Genomic DNA, 16,959 nt, shown 5'->3' with positions numbered 1-16,959 from the left:
TGACACAGCCTAAAGGTCCCATTTCGTGCTCATTTTCAGGTTCATACCTGTATTTTGTGTTTCTACTAGAACATGTTTAGATGCTGTAATGTTCAAAAACCCTTTATTTTCCTCATACTGTCTGCCTGAATATACCTATATTTACCCTCTGTCTGAAACGGTACGTTTTAGTGCATTACAACGGTATTGCAATGGAATTGCAACAGAATTACGTTGCTAGGCAACAGTGTGGGTCCATGTTTACTTCCTGTCAGCTGATGTTATTTACATAAACTGCAATAGGAAATAAACTGGGACACATTTAGAATATTTATGTTTAAAACCGTGTAATGGTCTAAATAGTGTATATTTGTGACATCACAAATGGACAGAAACCCTAACGGCTTGTTTCAAACACACAATTTCTGAATACGGGCTGTGTGCCTGCTTTATAATATAAAAGACATGAAAATCTCACTTTTTACAATATGGGACCTATAAAAAAAACATACTTAATAATATTATATTCCATTTCTGCCAATAGACCCCCTAAATGCTACATACCGTTCCTTTAAAGGCATACTCTGATGTTTTGGGATTTCTTGCAGGAGTACATTTCAACCACAAAGTCCATTTAATAGTATAGCTGCTCTGGAGCTTTCAATTATATCACAGGATCTTCCGTGGCAGCTCCTCTGGTCTTTGTGGTGAGATTGTTTACCTTTTTTGAAGGTCAATTTCAACCTCGATATCAATTTTACCCTTGGTCATTCACTACAGACATTGCCCAAGACATGTTTAGCCTAGCTTAGCAGTTAGCCAAGTTCTGCCATATTTAGCCTAAATGTTTTATATTGTATGTATAGAACAGTATATCACACACAGAGAAACAGAAAACAAACAGTGTGGTATGACAAGCTAATTTAGCTTTAGCTTAAGTGTTGCCATTGATGGCTACCTTTCAAACAGTCAATCAATCAGAGGCAGGATAGCTACATAGCTAGCTAGCCACCCAGCTACACCCATGAAAAATTTATGAAGATTACGTTATTTTACAAATTGAAAGGGCCAGTGTGCAGCATTTAGGGGGATCTATTAGCAGAAATGGAATATAATAATCATAGGCTAACTATGTTTTCATTAGTGTATAATCACCTGAAACTAAGAACCATTGTGTTTTTGTTATCTTAGAATGAATCCTTCATATCTCCATAGGGAGCGGGTCCTCTTCATGTTGTTCCTCCATGTTTCTACAGTAGCCCAGAACGGACAAACCAAACTCTGGATCTATAGAGTGACTTTCACGTTTTTACGTTACCTGAAGGCCACCGTAGTTCTCCGACACGCTTGTGAGACTGCGGTAACGTGAGCAGCAGAGTGCTAAACCGTGGTAATGCCAGCCGTTGTCTGACTTCTGTTGCTCCTAAAGTAGTGTTATTATGGTATGGATGACCTCTGAGCAAGGTGAACGGTGTTACCGCGGTTTTGCACTCGGCGGCTCACGTTACAGCAGTCTTAAAAGGGAGGAGTGAGCGCAGGGGTTGGTTGCAATCTGCAACCACATCACTAGATGCCACCAGATCCTACACACTGTCCTTTTAAGATAAGCAAAAACAGTTCAGCTAACTCCATGCAGTACCACGAAGTTGCTGCATTTGCACACTTTCGTATCTTTAAATCAAAACCCAGTAGAGGTATAGTTGACTCTTTTGTGAATGTTAATGTTAAATCTACTAATGGCTTGAAGTTAGCCTGACTGAGCACTGGCTATTTAATGGGCAACTTAGGTGAGGAATCATCCTATAATTTACCCTCTCGTATTAGCCTGTTTCTTTTCACCTCTTTAACCTCTTGTTACGGAAAAAACGGTAGGCATAGTGACAGACGGAATACCAGCCCTCCAATCTCTCCCACAATGACGGCTAGCTACCAGTCGAGCCGACGGGCAACCCAACCCTTCCCTGGGGAAATGTCAGCTGCTTTTCAAAGGAAGCAAACCACACGAAAGCCCCTTCGTCCTTTCATCTGCTAACGTTGCCGCCGCTGCTGTGAGAATAACTGAACTCATGTAGCCTTCAACCTTTGACCTTGTTTCTGCAGGAACATTTCTGATTCTGCTCTGAAATCCTCCAGAATCCCAAATTCTGCTGAATTCTCTCAACCCCTCAGAAACATATGACATTTATTGTTCCAGTGACAGCGTCATGCATTAATGCTGAGTAATCTTCCAAATAATAGATGCGGTCACGTCAAGCACCAGGCTTTTAAGTAAAACAAGCTGTTTTATGATGATTTCATGAGAATTTAAGGCAGATTGCAGCTGCTGTTGTTTGACTTTGAGGTTGTCGACGAGAGAGAACAAAGAGATAGAGAGTGAATCAGTGTGTGTTTCAGTCTAACTGGTAACACAGGTTGTATTATTTAAGATGCAAATTGTACCCGTCACATCAGGTCATTAATTTAGTTGCTTTGGACAATGATTGACGTTAGTTGTCTGTAGACACACAGGAGGCAGTTTAGCTACTGTAATCTGGATTGATTGATTCATTCGTGCACAAACAGCTTGTACTGTATGTAAACTGCAGCTGAATTATGGTTTAACATAGTAAGATGGGAGTAAGTAAAAAAGACGGTAATGTGAGCTGATCTATCTGGTGTAAATTAAACAAAATAAAATAACAGTTGCAGGTAGTTGCAGTCAGTGTTTTTACTCCAAAATTCTATTTACTTTTCTAGCAATTCAACATTTCTCAGTTCACTCTAAATGAAGACAAAGCAAGCTGTAAAAACCCAACATGTTACTTTGATTACATTTCAAGCACAACTTTGTTCTCTTTTCTCTAACTTGGAAGTTGGTGACATCAATTCTTAGTGTTCTATGGAAAAAATTAATAGTTATTTTATTCACACAAAAGGATAAAGCATTTGGGTCCAAACAATAAACAGAACAACAAAAAAAGAAATAAAATAAACCCATTCGTAAAAATGAAAAATATTAAAAGGTGATACGATTAACACCCCAACAACAGCCAACAACCTAAACCATAACAAATAAAATATGTAAATATAATAACAGATAATAACTGTAAATAGAAAAACAAATATTGAAAAACAAGGTAGGAGAAAAATAATAATAATAATAATAACAATAATAATAATAATAATAATAATAATAATAACAACAACAATAATGAAAAATAGAAAAATAAAATAAAATACAAATATAATAAATTAAAATAAAATAATAATAATAATGATAATAATAATAATAATAATGTAAAATACAAATATAATAAATTCAAATAATAATAATAATAACAACAATAATGTAAAATAGAAAAAAAATAAAAAATACAAATATGATAAATTCAAATAAAATAATAATAATTAACATAATAATAATAACAATAAATAAATACAAACAAATAAATGATAAAATAAATTCACCTTTGTTGTTTCAGTTTTGAGCTGAAATGATGCTACAGTCACAAGATAAATCTGGGGCCAGGAGATATTCCAACATAGAAAAAACGTTGCAGAGTATGAAGAAAAGGTTAATTAACCCATATATGTGTTTACAGATAAATACTTCTCTTCTGTTATCACTAATTGATTCAAGCAGGGTTAAAGTTTACATTGAGCAGGTCATGTCCTCGGTGATATTACTAAACATATGATGGGTTTAATGACATGAAGAGACACACTAAAAATGCATGGTTATTCTAGTATTTTTAGACTAAATATCTTTTAAATTGTATTTTTTTTATGCAGCTTATAGGTCGGTTCATATGCATATGTTTGCAGAATAACAACAACATTTTTTAAAAAACAGATATTAATAAACATAAACCTATATTTGTTAAGCTCCTTTATTTCGTGAATTCCTCCTGTTTCTATCATCTTTATGAGCCACTTCTGATTGAACCCTATATTCTTTATATTATTCTCTTGTTCTGTCATGTCAGTTACCATGACGCAGCGCCCTCTGCTGGTTGGAGTTGTGCTTCACAAGAACTGATCTGCTCCTATTGTACTTGCAACAAAGGAAGCAGAGCCAACAAAGCTGAAAAACACACACACACACACACACACACACACACACACACACACACACACACACACACACACGAAACACAAAGGAAAGCATGCTTCCCTTTGTTACACACTCTGTCTGTCTGTTATTTCAGAACAAGCACAGTTGTGACACTGCTGCTGCTGCTGCTGCTGTTGACAATGTAATTTAATCAGTGAAGGAACTGGCCTTCTACCTCCGAGAGGTCAAGGCCCAGTTACGTGCTGGTTAATCTTGTGTGACAAAGAGATTTTCCAAACAGACGGGTTAAAGCATAATAATACAATTTATTCCGAACAATCAATGTTGCATAAGTAAAATAAAAGAGTTTACAGATATCTGGATCCAATCTACGTGTCCCTGACAACATACAGTGCATGGGTCAGTTCGCGAAGTCTGAACCCCGAGCTATCCCTGATCCAGCCTATTCATGGTTTACACAATATTAATATTCATGAGCTTATGGCACGTGATGTTTCTGCTGCATGTCTTCTTCTTTATCTCCTTCTGACTCCTTCCTCTCTTTGACCTTGCAAAAGAAAAACAGCACCTGCCTCCTCCCTTTCCTCGCAATCACTCCATTCATAACAAATCCAACAGTCAGGTTATTGTAAGCACTTTTGTATATAATAAATCCAACAGACCCTCTTTTGAACTTAACTAAGTTCACCTACAGATAATGTTACATACAGATATATTTATTATAAGCATCATCATGTTACGTACAGATGTATTAATTATAAGCATCATCACACAACCTCTTCAGGATCAACATCTTCACTATCCCCCACCATTTCCAGGAGACCCTGTCTCTCAGCTTGGAACATGGCCATCTGATAAGAAGGAGGTGCATCCGGATGTTTTCGTTGCACAGCAGAAATAATCACACGCTCAGTGAGGTGGCGAATACATGGAATACAGCAACAACCGCATAATACTAAGCATGCACACACAGCAAGGATTGAGGAGAATAGAGATACCACCATGGACTTCCATTTCCCAAAGGTACGGTCTAACCAGTCGTTAATGGGGCTGTTGATACCTGAGTCATCGTGCATGGATTCAGACAGCGTCCGGAGCCCCTCTAGCGCCTTAGTTACAGTCCCGTCCGGCGCTGTATTGTTAGGGATGAAAATACAACATGAGTCTTGGAACATTGAGCATACACCGCCTTTCTCTGCCAGCAGCATATCTAATGCCATTCTATTTTGGATCACCATCAGTGATGTAGGAGCCATTTGTTCAGCTAGTCCGGCAATTGCATCACGGGTTAGATTAGTCAAACGGAGAACATTATAGTGGATGTAGTTAATGCGGTCAACATTTTTGTTAGGAGTGATAGGGATCAGAGCACTTATTACAGGTATGTTTTCAAAGCCTGCAGCTATTTGGTCAGCTAGTTTATATTCATTAGGGGAGCTACCTCACTACATCATTCTTTATAATCTTGGTTTAGCCTTCCCCCCCTTGTAGCCCACACCTTCCACCCTGCTTCTGAGTGAAAGCATTGTCTATTTTTAAAAAGAGTTACTTGTGATTAGCTAGTTTTAGCAGAGTGCAGTTGTATTTACGGTTTCAGTGCGATTTTGATGTGCCTCGGTGTCGTTTGGTGCTAGTTTAATCGTTACATTCTTCTCTGTTCCTTCTGGCTTCCCCTTTTTTGGTCGAGGATTGTCCAGAAAAAAGAGGACAAGAGAGATAAACACAGATACTACAACAAACGCTATTAGCAGTTTGCCGTACTGCATGATGCTTCTAGTTTGTTTTCCTGCGCGCAACTGAAAAACTTTTATCTGGGTGGTCCTATTTTATACTGGTTTGGGAAAAGAAGTGAAATTTCTCTCTAGTGGATTCTCCCCACCCCTGGTTTCTCTTTTTATCTATTTTTATCTATTTTTGTCTATTTTAGCATTTATTCTAAGCAACAATTTTTAATACAATGTGATATATAATGTTTTTCAAAAACCACCTAGATGAGTCCACCTAAACAACCATGTTAGCCTGATTTAACTGTAAATACAGGCAAGACCTTGTAACCTTCTTTCCCTTATGTGTATCTCATCACAGTCACAGTTTATACAGTATATGAAAAATAAAAAATATATACGTGACCCTCTTTTCACGTAGCCTAGGCTCCTTGTGGGGCTGCCTCCTCTGCTTCAGGTCCTGTCCTGCTGCTGGAGCACTGTGTTAGGTGCCACCAGTTGAGTCCTTTTCCTGCAAGCTGCACAGCTGTTGCAGTTCTGGCCAGAACCTTGTGTGGGCCTGTCCAACGTGGCTCCGACCACTTCCTCTTTAACACCTTCAACCAAAGGTGTTCCGGGGGTCCGGGGTCAGGTCCTGGAACGTCCTCTGTGACAGGTGTGACAGGTTTGTCACCTGTATAGGAGAGAGCTGACACAAGAGCATTAACCTTCAAATAGTATGGTCTGTAACCGAGGTCAGGAAGGGGAGAGGGGTTTTGGGACGGCCCTGGGAAAGGTCGGCCACACGTAAGCTCAAATGGTGTGAGTCCTGTTATTGTGGATGATACACAGTGCCAAATTTGTGTTGTAGTCCCATAGCCTTTTCAACAGATTGCAGGTCTTTATTTTTGAAATGTGAACCATTATCTGACCTGATCAATTTAGGAAACCCATGTTTCGGAATGTACTCATTCACCAGACATTTAATGACTGATTTTGCGTCCTCTTTTCCCGTAGGGTAGGCCTCAACCCAACGTGAAAATGCGTCCACAATTACTAGGAGGAATCTTTTCCCCCCAGCCCTTACTCCCATATCTGTGAAATCCATAAAGATTTCCTGTCCCGGGGCAGTGGGAGAAGGATGTTTTCCTGCCCTAGGAGTGATGGTAGGTCTGATGTTACATGTACTACATACGTCACACTTAGTCAAGAAGTCAGTTATAGTAGCATGTTTCCGGGGAATCCACCAGTGGCGGAGATCTCGTAACATCTGTTTGTGGCTTTTATGGTCAAGTCCATGAGTCTGAGTCAATATTGAGGACATCCAACAGGGGGCATAACTATTTGATCTCTGTTATACCATATACCATCAAACTGTTCTATAGCTCCCTTATCTTCCCAGATGGTTCGTTCTGCTGCTGTGGCAGATTCTTGAGCTTGTATAATGGAGAAATCAGTTATCTCAGAACCGAGATCTGCTGTGGTCATGACCATCATAGTAGGTAAATACCCTGCCGCCTTTTTAGCAGCTGCATCAGCTGCTTCGTTTCCTATACTCTCTAAGTCAGTGCCCTGACTGTGTCCTTTCACTTTGATCACAGCTACCCTCTGTGGTAACTGGATTGCTTCCAACAACTCTTTCATCAACTCCTCATGAGCCATAGGTTTATTCTGACTAGTCTTCAAAACCCGCTTGCACCCAGCCAGACATATCTCTGTGAATTGCATTGCACACATACGCAGAGTCTGTGAAAATATTCACTGCCTTCCCTTCCGCTAACCGCAGAGCACAAACTACAGCCGTAAGTTCTGCTGCCTGAGCAGATTGTTTCCCATCAAGAGGACCGTGATCGAGAGTACATGGTTCCTCTTTTGCTGTATTCATAGACACCACAGCATAACCCTTCGGTGGGATGACGGAAACAGCAACCATCTGTAAATAAGCTAAGGTCAGTTTCCGTTAAAGGGGAGTTTTCTAAGTCCAGCCTTAGTTTTACAAAGGGCAGCGATTTTTCTGCACCGAAGTGCTTCTCGCCATCAGTCATATTGTCAGCCATATTACAGCCCTCATGTACAAAGGAGATGTGTGGTTTCGAGAGTACCTGTAAGATCTTGGTCTGTCTGAGGGGGGTGAGAGTGAAACAGGAGGATGTGACATATGTTACAGTGCTGTGAGAGGTCAGAATCTGTAGAGGATGGTGCATGACTATATGACCTACTTTGTCTACAATTTTTGCCAGAGTAGCTGCATATCTGACACAGGGGCTGGCTCTCTGTTCTTGTGTGTCTAGCAAAATGCTACAATAGTACAATACGTTCCTATCTCCTCTGTGTTTCTGATATAAGACACCATGGGCTGTACTAAGCTGCTCTGAGACATTCAGATGGAATGGTTGAGAGTAATCTGGGAGAGCGAGTGCTGCGGCCTCTGCCATTTCCTGCTTGAGGTGGATAAACACCTCCTACTCCTATCCCCCAGGTTGTATCTAACAGATTTAGTTGGAACTCATCTTGATACGTAAGATCATTATTTCTGTCATAATTCAGAGTGCAGTGGGGAGGATCGGGAACAGGGAGGTAAGGGTGTAGAGCCCTAATCCATGGTTGCCACATGTTGTAAAAGTCAATCAGAGGGTTTCTGTCGGCTAGCAGGGCCCAATATATGTCTGCACAGGGTGGTGGGGCATCAGGTGAGGTATCAGGACTCAACATGCACATGCGATCAGCACTGGAGGGGGAGGAGCACACCATTTCTTCTCCTCCGGGGAAACTCACTATCACAGCTTCTGGTGAACAATGTACAGAAGCCCCCAGTGCTGCCAAAACATCTCTTCCCAGGAGATCACGTGGACAATCAGGTGCATACAAAAAGGGGTGCTCCATCACCTGTCTCCCAAGCCGGACAGGAAGGGGAACAGTAAAAGGCAGTCTTTGTTCAGTGCCGGAAAATCCCAAAACGGAAACATAGTGAGAGGAAAGGGAACACATAGGTTCAGCTAAGGTGGAGTAACGTGCTCCCGTATCCACCATGAACCATCTTCGTTTTCCGTTCACTGTCAACTGGAGACAGGGCTCTGCCAGCCTCTGCCCCTCCATCTCCGTCGGGCACCCCTATGGGAACATTCCTGGTGTATATGGACCAGGTGGAGGTCCCTGCGCAGAGTACCCGCTGTATGCCTGCATTGGAGCTAGCTGTTGGTTTGGTGGAGTCTGTATTGTTGGCTGATATGACTGCTGTGGAGGCCCTCTCATCTGCTGTTGTTGTTTCTGAGGACATTCACGTGCCCAGTGATCCGGGCTTCCGCAGATGAAACAACTGCCTCCTCTTGGTTGGGCATACCTCCTCCCCCTGCCTCCTCCTCCTCTCCCTCTGCCTCTATTCCGTCCTCCATGATAAGGGGGCTGCTGATATGGGGCAGCTTGGTAAGGAACATGATACTGGGGTTGATACATAGCCTGTGGCGGGCCCTGCAGTGGATAAGGATTCTGTGGCGGGGCTGGAGCTGGTGTTAAAATTTGAGCCATCTGGGTATCTTTCTCTTAACTTCTTCCGGAGCATGTTTTAACAGAGCTATTCTGAACAGAGGCTGCTGTGATTCTTTATCTGGGTTCACCCCCGTAGCCCCCGCCCACTCTGTCTTTGCTCTTTCTATGAACGTGCGTCCGCTCTCCCCGTTCTTAATCTTAAACACCAAGCTGTGGAGCTTACCCGCTGGTATGGGATACTTTTGTCTAATAGCATTACCCCTACTCAACCCCATGTTGAGTAGGGGTTAAAGTTCCAAAGTACCACCTAACACTTGAAACAATGGTGCCATAACTTCGTTTGTATAATCACTGTCCTGTGGGGTTGGTACCGGACTAGGGGTAGGAGGAGGATAAGGAGGGGGGTTGGGATGTGGGCCAGGTGGGTACTGCTGATGGAGGGACATGTAATGTGGCGGCTGGCTAGTATGTGGGTTTGGTGGTGGGGGTGCGCTAGGACTGGGTGAGGGTTACACTAGTGGTTTTGCTTCAGCGGTTTTTGCGTGGGTGGCTTTCGTCTGGCTGCCTAAGGCTGATAGTGCAGCCATCTGTATCACATTATATTTTACCAATTTACTTGCCAACTCGTCTTCTTTCTTCCTCAATTTCCTCCTTACAAACATATGTCCCTTTTCTTTGTCTTGTCCTGCTTGCAGCAGCTTTCTATGAACCACCTGTATTAATGCTCTCATCACTGGCATGAATTTGGCTTCACTTCCCGTGGCAGGAAAATGCCCTTCCTTCACTGTCATGTTATACCACTCATCTAGGTCTTGAGTCTCTTTATTTCTAGTCTTAGGATCAAATGTACAGATTACATTGGTCCTGACTTTAACCCATTGCTGTCCAAATGATAAACGGGGAGGCCCACAGCCACCCCGTTCCTCACAGTCTTTGTCAAATTCTCCGTCCATTCTGTCCAGTACTATTTCACACAGGTTTATTCAGTTTATGACAGTAACTAGATTCAGAGTAAATGGGTCGCTATGCCCCTCGCTGTGATCCTACCAACATAAGCTTCTACTGGACACTTTGATGTTCCAGCGATGTTGGCCCAGTATCAACAGTAAGTTTTAATTTTCCTCTGAATACTAGTTATTAATGTACACTCATACAGGCGCTCCAAGCGCTATTTTTACTAAACTCTAACGTCCTAGACGTTACTAAACTAGCGCTCCAAGCACACTACTCATACAGGCGCTCCAAGCGCTATTTTTACTAAACTCTAACGTCCCAGACGTTACTAAAAACTAGCGCTCCAAGCGCACTACTCTAGCGCTCCAAGCGCAGCGTTCCAAACGCTTTTCTAATGTTCCAAATACTTCTCTAACGTCCCAGACGTTACTAAAAACTAGCGCTCCAAGCGCACTACTCTAGCGCTCCAAGCGCAGCGTTCCAAACGCTTTAACAGAAAGTCTTTTACTTTTGCAACATTTATCACTACAAAGGAGATTCAGCACAACAAGAGAGATAATTTAGAGTAAGCCAATTTGCAGAGTTCGATACAACAGGTTCTGCTTACCTTAAGATTTCAGGGCCCTTTCTCTCTCTCGCCGGTCTGTCCGTCCTTTGGACACGCTTCTCAATGCCGAAGATCACGTCGGGGTCACCAATTGAAGGAACTGGCCTTCTACCTCCGAGAGGTCAAGGCCCAGTTACGTGCTGGTTAATCTTGTGTGACAAAGAGATTTTCCAAACAGACGGGTTAAAGCATAATAATACAATTTATTCCGAACAATCAATGTTGCATAAGTAAAATAAAAGAGTTTACAGATATCTGGATCCAATCTACGTGTCCCTGACAACATACAGTGCATGGGTCAGTTCGCGAAGTCTGAACCCCGAGCTATCCCTGATCCAGCCTATTCATGGTTTACACAATATTAATATTCATGAGCTTATGGCACGTGATGTTTCTGCTGCATGTCTTCTTCTTTATCTCCTTCTGACTCCTTCCTCTCTTTGACCTTGCAAAAGAAAAACAGCACCTGCCTCCTCCCTTTCCTCGCAATCACTCCATTCATAACAAATCCAACAGTCAGGTTATTGTAAGCACTTTTGTACATAATAAATCCAACATCAGACAACAGACGGTTTATTTATTCAACTGGGAGCAAATTGTTAAAATCTCCAAATGTTCAAAAGCATTAAATCCTGCAGTGTTTTTGTGATCATTAAAACAATGTAACTTTGACCACTAGTGTTAAAATACAGTGAGTAGAGTGAGTAGAACAAGTACTTACAATTGTATATACAGTATATGATGTATTCAGAAGTGTGAAAGTGGTGGTTCATAAGTTGTAAAAAGCTGCAGTTTTCTTGCGGTGACTTTATTGAAATTTGAACAATGGATGCTCTGAGTGTTCTGAGAGAAAACTAGACTTCTGCTCCTCCTCATGGCTCTGTTTTCAGGCTTTAGAAAATCTAAGACTATCTAAGACTTTGACCATCACAGGTAATTTCAGAGACAGAGCGGAACTTGGCGTTCCTTCACCAGATTTCACAATGGCGGCGGCGTCACAAACTTTCTCATTTTACAGCTAAACCGTACACTACAAGATGATTCTGAAAACATCTGAGGAGAGAAATAGACATTAACGTAACAGAATATTGATTCATATTTGATCAGCGCTGCCTAGTTTGACCGTTTGGTCGGAGTTCAGAGTGATTGACAGCCGGCTCTCTTAGACGGCAGCTGGACAGCAGACCTCAGATCAGCTCTTACTGCTTGTTTTCCTCCGGTCTGTGAAATCTTGCAGATGCCGTAAGGAGCACCGGAGGACACAGAGGCACATGATTTTTTTCAGGTTACCTGTTTCATGTACTACTGTCAGGATATAGCGACTTATAGTGTTTTATAAAAATAACTTTTTTTAATCATATTTGCTCCAATCTCGCCTACTTCAGCTTACATTAACATTGTGCTATTATTGTATTGCGGAAAAATATATTTACACACACAAATATACATTTCTGCCTACATTTATGTCTAGAGCCTCCTGAGGGTAGAAACTATATTGTTGGCATTGTTTGTTTGTTTTGTCTCATGATCTTTCAGTTTTTTTTAATTTCATCTTGAGAGTTTTAATGGTTGTTTTTTTACCCATGTGGTTCTGACCAGTTGTAGTCTACATAAAACCACATTGTTGTTGTTTCCTACCAGTTTTTCTTCATACTTTTTTGCTACTTTATTCCTGTTAGATTCCCTTTCTCTCACATTCCCATGTTTGTGCTCCTGCAGGGTCACTAAACGGGAGGCTTCAAACGGTTCTTATTTACAGGTTGATCCCTGGACCGGCAGGATGCATCTGGGTGGGAAAAGTGGAAGAGCGGTTTTCAAGGTATGAATGCGTGTAACTGTGTGAGTGTGATAAGATTAGAGCCTGGCTGTCTGTGTGTGACACCTTCCTGAAGAAGTAAAATGAAAAAAAGCAGATTAACACAAAGAAAGAGAGAGAAAATCCCCACAGAATGATTTCCAGGTGCTAAACTCATTTTCATGTCTGCCATGATTACGTCTATTCTTTACTGCAGTCTGGATGTGCGTCGATGTTAGAGACATATCTATAATTAATATTAAAAATGAGTCAAATTTTAAACTATCTACTGGATAAACATTCTTCTAAACAGATGAAGACCTGCGAAGCTGAAAACTGATCATCTTTAAATCATCTCATGACCAAGTCATGGAACCAATGAAGGTTTTTTTGTTATAAATTCCACATTTCTCCTGTTTTTGAAATTTGTTTTCAACCCTTTCCCCTCTCAAGACCACCAGTTTACTGAAGCATGCTAAAACTTTGAGAACATCACTGTTTTCTTCTGTACATGGTTTATGTGATAAATTCTTTTTGGCTCAGAGATGCTAAAAAAAAAATCTGAATCCAACCCAGAAATACAGAATATTAATATTTAGGCAGCCAGTGTGAAAATGACTGTAAATGTTAATTTAAAGCAAATTAATTTACCTTTCTGTATTTAATTCGTTAATTAAATAAACTAAAAACTTCCACAGGTTGCATTGCATTGCATTCATTTGAATACAATAAAAGATGCTCTATAGATGATCTGTTGTTTCCAGGATTTACAGATTTACACAACAGGAACCAGTGGTGGAAAGTACATCTACTCAAGTACTTCAAGGTGCAGTGTGAAGGATTTGGCCGCATCTAGCGGTGAGGTTGCAGATTGCAACCAACTGAAAGTTCTCCCACGTGCCAAGCGTGTTGGAGAACTACGGTGGCTGAAGTGAAAACGCGAATGTCCCTCTCTAGAGCCAGAGTTTGGTTTGTCCGTTCTGGGCTAATAATAATAATGATGATGAAATACTGCATACTGTAAATTATCCCATAAACTATTTCCATAAGAGGAAAAACTTCAAACAGGTATTTAATTTGAATATGTTATTGTGTTATTTTTTCTTTTATATATATATATATATAAATATATATATATATATATATATATATAGCTGTTGAATGAAGGCTTGACTTTTGGTGTATAAATGATGGAAAATGTGTCTGTCTGTGAGTCTGTGGGACGGCAGCAGATCACATGTACATGAATAATCCAGATCTAATCTCCCATTCCTCAATAGTCTCTAATCTTTCCAATCCATATATTCCTCCTTATTCTATATCACAATATCATAATCTATACTAACCCTTTCCTGCCCCCAAACAAACTGCCATTAACGCCTGGATAACGGCGTAAATCCTCCGATAATCTGGGCTCTATAAACTTCCACACATGACAGCCTGTTGGGAGCTCCTCGCTGTCTGTCTGCTGGACGACATACAGGATAAACACACGTGTGCAGAAATGTTGCATTCAGAGCTGGAAGCTTCCCAGTACAACCAGTAGTTGTCTGGTTTTTGATTATCATGCAGATAAAATGTTGATTCAACAGGTTGCTGCTAACGTTGAGCAGGTCATGTCCTTGTTAACATTACTGGAAATACGGAGGGTTTAATGACATTAAGAGGAATTTTTGTTTTACAGTTAAACACAAGTGTGGACTTTCTAAGGCTGATTCTACTGGTTTTTTTTAGACTAAATATCTTTCAACTTCTACTGCTTTTAGGCAGCAAACTAAATAATAATAATAATAGAATAGAATAGAACAATTAGAACTCACTACTACTACCAGATATGTTTCTATCATGAAGGCTAGGGGGTTGAACTTTGACCCTGAAATGACCATGCTCCTTTTATTTGGTTTTGTTTTTTTAACGTTTTTCTCAGGTTAAAAGCTTTTAAATGAGGCGGTGCGCCGCAACCGGCTCTAGGTCGGCTTGGAAAGGCTCGGGGTGAAGGTGCTTTGGCCATGGCCAATGTGTCACCAGGGTGGACTGTCCTTAGTGCCCCCAGGGTGGGGCTCTCGGCCCATGTAAAAGGTGCCAGGGGTCTGCGGCGATGTCTGCAACCCACCCAACCACGGACCAAGGAGTCTAACGCACGCGCGAGTCAGAGGGTGTAAGCAAAACCCCGTGCCGCAATGAAAGTGAGGGTCGGCACACGCCGGCTGAGGCGGGATCCCGGCCCAGCAGGGTCGGGCGCACCACCGGCCCGTCTCGCCCGCACCGTCGGGGACGCGTAGCGTGAGCGCGTGCGATAGGACCCGAAAGATGGTGACGAGAGGTTAACGTCACGCTGCCGTAAAGTGGTATCGGTGCCGTTGTATCAGAGCCGTTTTGTGAGTACGAGTACATGAGCACAGTATCGGACCCGATAGGTGCATCCCTACTTTTCATAACATATAAACCTACGTCTGTGCCAAATGTGTTGCTTTTATCGCAAACAGTTTTTGGCACTTAACTGCCCCGCTATAAAAACATTTTTGTTTTCAAACAGGGAGAGATAAAAGAAAATATAAAAGAAAAATATTAAATATATTTAGAAAATAAATTATACAAATGCTAGTCTGTACAGGTGAGTTCTTAAAAGCAATTAAAAAATGGGATAAATCAAACAACATTATGTCCTTTCTTTTTTATAATAATAATTAATATATAACATTTTTTAGACAGCAAACAGTAAAATACCAGAAATACATGTGCAGAGAAAGCTTAAAAAAAATGTTCATACCATAATTTAGGGGAATAAAAGTTACAGAAGATAAAGTAAAACAGTTAAATTAATAAATTAAATAAATAAAAGAGCATGGGATTTTAAACAGACCACCGCCCACACACACACTCACACACACACACACACACACACACACACACACACACACACACACACACACACACACACACACACACACACACACACACGGTGAGGATCAGGGATAATCCTGCAGGATGTGCCATCTGTAGTTTAAATAAAGTGTGTTTTCTGTTGCACCACCAGGGGGCGCTGTGGGTTTGTTTAATAATCACTGGACAGCTTTCACACAGAGATCTTTACACCCAATTCAAGCACCAAAAGATTTATTGCGATGTTCGTCAGGCAGGTTTGGTTACAAAAATAAAGTCTGCTATTGAGAGGAACAATTTAAAATAGAATCTGATCATTCTAACTGTAAGCACAACATTAAAGAGTTGAAATAACTGCCTGATATAAAGTTACATCATCACAAAATAAATCATGAAAACAGAGCTACAAGGTGGGAAATTGTAGAAGAAGTTACGCTGCACATCGAGATCATTCAAATGTCAAACAATATTTAAAGATGACACAAGATGTTGTATTTTCCTACATCAAATTCTCTCCTGTCTTAAACAGACGTTTGAGGAGTTATTGAAGCCATATGTACAAATATAAAAACCTTCATTTTCACACTGTAAACTTTAAATTGTTCCACAACAGGTGGTCTAAACATCAACTCTCCCACTAGATTTATCCAATAAAACATCATCAAGTGTTTGTGACAACACAATAAGCTGAGATATGATTGTGAGACAGAAACAAACTGTCTCTCTCTCACTAGGTGGACTATTTGAATCTTTAATCATCAGAGACGGTTCGCTGCATGGTCTTTTATTCTAGCAGCATCTCACTACACATTTATTACCTTTCACACTTTCACATCTGAGATCTTGTCGGTCCAAACTGTGGAGAGGAGAAGAGGAGAGGAGGCCTCTCTTGTCTCCTCTCCTCCTCTCTCTTGATTCCTCTCCTCTCTTCTCTCATTTCCTCTTGTCTCCTCTCCCTTGTTTCCTCTCCTCTCCTCTCTTGTCTCCCCTCCTCCTCTCCCTTGTTTGCTCTCCTCTCCTCTCTTGTCTCCTCTCCTCCTCTCCCTTGTTTGCTCTCCTCTCCTCTCTTGTCTCCTCTCCCTTGTTTGCTCTCCTCTCGTTTCCTCTACTCCTCTCCCTTGTTTCCTCTCCCCTCTTGTCTCCTCTCCCTTGTTTGCTCTCCTCTCTTTTCCTCTCCCTTGTTTGCTATCCTCTCTTTTCCCCTCCTCTCTCTTGTTTCCTCTCCCCTCCTTTCTTTTCTCTTCTCCTCCTCTCTTGTTTCTTCTCCTCTCCTCTGCCCTCCTCTCTTGTCTCCTCTCTCTTGTTTCATCTCCTCTCTTCTTCTCTTGTCTCCTCTCTCTTGTTTCCTCTCCTCTCCCTTGTTTGCTCTCCTCTCCTCTCTTGTCTCCTCTCCTCCTCTCTCTTGTTTCCTCTCCTCTCCTCTCGTCTCCTCTCCCTTGTTTCCTCTCCTCTCCTTTCTTTTCTCTTCTCCTCCTCTCTTGTTTCTTCTCCTCTCCTC

At 41.3% G+C, this 16,959-nt stretch overlaps 3 long non-coding RNA genes across 4 annotated transcripts; 1 reads left to right on the top strand and 2 right to left on the bottom strand.

The window, feature by feature from the left end:
• Nucleotides 1-4,318: 4,318 nt before the first annotated feature.
• Nucleotides 4,319-5,600, bottom strand: LOC141760428 (uncharacterized). Its single transcript, XR_012592355.1, has 2 exons — nt 5,483-5,600; nt 4,319-5,447 (listed from the first exon to the last, which is right to left on the bottom strand). It is a non-coding gene; the product is annotated as an uncharacterized LOC141760428 (long non-coding RNA).
• Nucleotides 5,601-5,914: 314 nt separating this feature from the next.
• Nucleotides 5,915-11,352, bottom strand: LOC141760423 (uncharacterized). 2 transcript variants are annotated; one of them, XR_012592350.1, is made up of 2 exons: nt 10,784-11,352; nt 5,915-6,445 (listed from the first exon to the last, which is right to left on the bottom strand). It is a non-coding gene; the product is annotated as an uncharacterized LOC141760423 (long non-coding RNA). The 2 variants fall into 2 exon arrangements; XR_012592349.1 differs by having other exon boundaries at nt 5,915-6,403.
• LOC141760424 (uncharacterized) lies at nt 8,202-11,043 on the top strand. The gene is made up of 2 exons (XR_012592351.1): nt 8,202-9,209; nt 9,240-11,043. It is a non-coding gene; the product is annotated as an uncharacterized LOC141760424 (long non-coding RNA).
• Nucleotides 11,353-16,959: the final 5,607 nt, after the last annotated feature.

This window comes from Sebastes fasciatus, chromosome 22 (assembly GCF_043250625.1).
Source record: "Sebastes fasciatus isolate fSebFas1 chromosome 22, fSebFas1.pri, whole genome shotgun sequence".
Lineage (NCBI taxonomy): Eukaryota > Metazoa > Chordata > Actinopteri > Perciformes > Sebastidae > Sebastes > Sebastes fasciatus.
Note: the sequence above shows the minus strand (reverse complement) of the source record. Positions and strands in the feature narration are given on the sequence as shown.